This window comes from Mus pahari, chromosome 10 (genome assembly GCF_900095145.1).
Source record: "Mus pahari chromosome 10, PAHARI_EIJ_v1.1, whole genome shotgun sequence".
Classification (NCBI taxonomy): domain Eukaryota; kingdom Metazoa; phylum Chordata; class Mammalia; order Rodentia; family Muridae; genus Mus; species Mus pahari.
In genome coordinates, this window is record NC_034599.1 from 103,251,249 (window position 1) to 103,254,504 (window position 3,256).

The following is a 3,256-nucleotide window of genomic DNA, read 5'->3' on the forward strand; positions in this document are numbered from 1 at the left end:
CTTGGCTGGCAAACATTTTCTCCGTCAATAAGAACCTTTTCCTTTTGGGGGAGAGTTGGTAGGGTTTTTGTTTGTTTGTTTGAGACAGGGCTTCTCACTGTGTAGACCAGGTTAGACTTGAACTCAGAGATCCAACTACCCCTGACTCCTGAATGTTGGGATTAAAGGTGTGCACTACCACCACCACCACCTGGCAAGAACCTTTTCAATATATCAGATACTCAATGTTCTCATTACTCTATATTTTCATAAAAATTGTGACCAAATAACCAATGAGATGTAAAATGTAGGAATAATCTCAGTAGCAGCAATGTTTACAAGCTGAGGGCTTTGGTCATAACTGAGTTTAATATGTGTCCTGTGAGCAGTATAGCTTGCAGCATGTCTCATAACAACTAAACATAATAGAGTCCTGTGAAGTGTGTGTCTGTGTACCACAAGCATTTGTGATACTACAAATTCTCAGGAGTGGAGTTTTACATGGTGTGAACCACCATATGGACGCTAAGAAACAAACCTCAGTCCTTTGTAAAAACAGCAAGTGCTCGTAATTGCTAAGCTCCAAAAGATTTGTTTTTAAAAATGTATTTATTATATTTATGTGAGTACACTGTAGCTATCTTCAGACACACCAGAAGAGGGCATCAGATCCTATTACAGATGGGAAGCCACCATGTGGTTGCTGGGAATTGAACTCAGGACCTCTGGAAGAGCAGTCGGTGCTCTTAACCATGGAGCCATCTCTCCAGTCCAATGATTTTTTTTTTTTTTAATCATGTATATGTGTCTAAGTGTGCGTATGTGCAAGTGCCCATAAAAACCAGAGGTGTGGGTCCTTCTAGAGCTTGAGAACCTGACATGGAGGCTGGGCATCAAACTTCGATCCTCTGCAAGAGCAGTATTTGTTCCTAACCAGAGCCATGTTTCCAGCTTGGAATTCAGAGTTTTATTGAAAGAAAATTTGTTAAGTATAATATTGGGGTGATTCCTGGTGATAAGTGTTTCTAAATACTTCCCAGTAAGGTATCTAAGACTCAAAACAAACTTACACTGGACTGGATGAAGCAGGTCTGCAATTCCAGGTACATGAGAGACTGGGTCAGACAGAGGAATTACAAATTCATGGCATACCTAGGCTGTGGTGAGTTCAGAAACAGCCTGGACATACCGTTCTCTGGTAGAGCAACAGCCCAGCATGTAGAGGGCTCCCCAAACAGCACAGAACCAACAATCCAACAACAACAAAAATGCTTGAGGGCTGGAGAGATGGCTCAGTGGTTAGGAACACTGACTGCTCTTCCAAAGGTCCTGAGTTCAAATCCCAGCAACCACATGGTGGCTCACAACCATCTGTAATGAGATTTTCTGGTGTGTGTCTGAAGACAGCTACAGTGTACTTCCATATAATAAATAAATAAATAAATAAATAAATGCTTGAGAAGTACATTCCCATTATATTTTTAAAAAAACATAAAACACCTTTTGCAAGCTAGGCTTCATAGTACCAGAAGGCTGTTAAGGGGGAAAGAGTCATCAACACTCTTCCCCAGCTATGAACCCTGTGAACTGTAGTGATGACGGGCATAGCAAGAGATGTCCCAGGGGTGCAATAATGGCACAGGCAGATGGGAGTTACCATCTGTGTTCTGATTGGATTTGAGGCCCGCTTCCTAGGAGGAAACACATGTCTGAGACTGTAAATCAAGTCAAGAGAGTGCAAATATTATTAAGAGCCAGAGGACCAGGATGTGTGCTGCAAACTAATGTCTCTAGCTAGCCATATCAGAGAAACTGTGCCCCATAAAATAAGATTTCCTAAACGAGACCTGCATAATGACATCAACTGACATGCTGACATAGATGGAAGAAAGTTTTTAAGCTCCCACCAGCCCACCCGCCTGCCAAGATTAAGAGCTGCAGATAATCAATGGCTGCTGAGAGAAATCATTTTTCTCTAGGGAGAAGTTCTCTGATAGCTTATTTAATCCCAAGTGTTCAGCCCCATACATTTACATATAAGCAATAAGTAGGTTTTATATAAACTTACGGGGCAGTTGTGAGCTACCATGCGGGCAATGGAAACGGAGCCGGGGTCCTCTGCAAGAGCAGGAAATTTTCTTAACTACTGAGCCATCTCTCCAGCCCCCAATTTTATTTTTTAACTACATCGATTAGTGTGTGTGTGCACATGAGCACCACACATTCCTGTGGAGGTCAGAGGACAACCTGGGGGTGAGGGATGATGTTCTCCTTATACCATATGGATCCTGAGGACTACGCTCAGGTTATCAAGATTGGTGGCACATGTTTTGGTTTTTCTGTTTTTGTTTTTGTTTAAAGATTTATTTATTTATTATATGTAAGTACACTGTAGCTGTCTTCAGACATTCCAAAAGAGGGCGTCAGATCTTGTTACGGATGGTTAGGAGGCACCATGTGATTGCTGGGATTTGAACTCCGGATCTTCGGAAGAGCAGTCCGATGCTCTTACCCACTGAGTCATCTCACCAGCCCAGTGGCACATGTTTTTATCTACTGAACCATCTTGCCAACTCACAACCTAGATTCTCAAGATGGAGACTACCATGGAACTCCGAGTCCCAGGGAAATTGAATTGAAATCTTCTCAGGCCTTTTACTTTTTCATAATTATCATCAAATCTGTTGGGGTCTTGACAACATTAAGAACTGAAAACCAGGGTAAAATTTTGCCTACGATCCACTAGAATCTGGACATTGAGTTGATTTCTAAATGTGTGGATATAAGGTGATGCCCCAATAGTCTTGAATGCTTTGGTAATGATGCATATGCTTATTGTTGCTGTTATTTCAAGTGAAGTTCATACATCTTAGTATTTGTAATGGCTATTCCTGGTTGTCAACTTGACTATATCTGGAATGAACTACAATCCACAATTGGAAGGCTCACCTGTGATCCAAATCTTGAGGCTGGGATATACAAGTTTCTCACCAGGATCTTGGCATAGAGACCTTGAGGCATAGTGGCTATGAATCCCAGGAGACTAAGGCAAGGAGATCTCTGAGTTCAAGATCAGCCTGGGACAAAACAAGATCCAGGCATGGTGGTACACACCACTAATCTTGATCATATCTTCTGCTGGAGACCTACATAAGGACATTAGAAAAAGGAAGATTCGTCGGGCGTGGTGGCACACGCCTTTAATCCCAGCACTTGGGAGGCAGAGGCAGGCAGATTTCTGAGTTCAAGGCCAGCCTGGTCTACAAAGTGAGTTCCA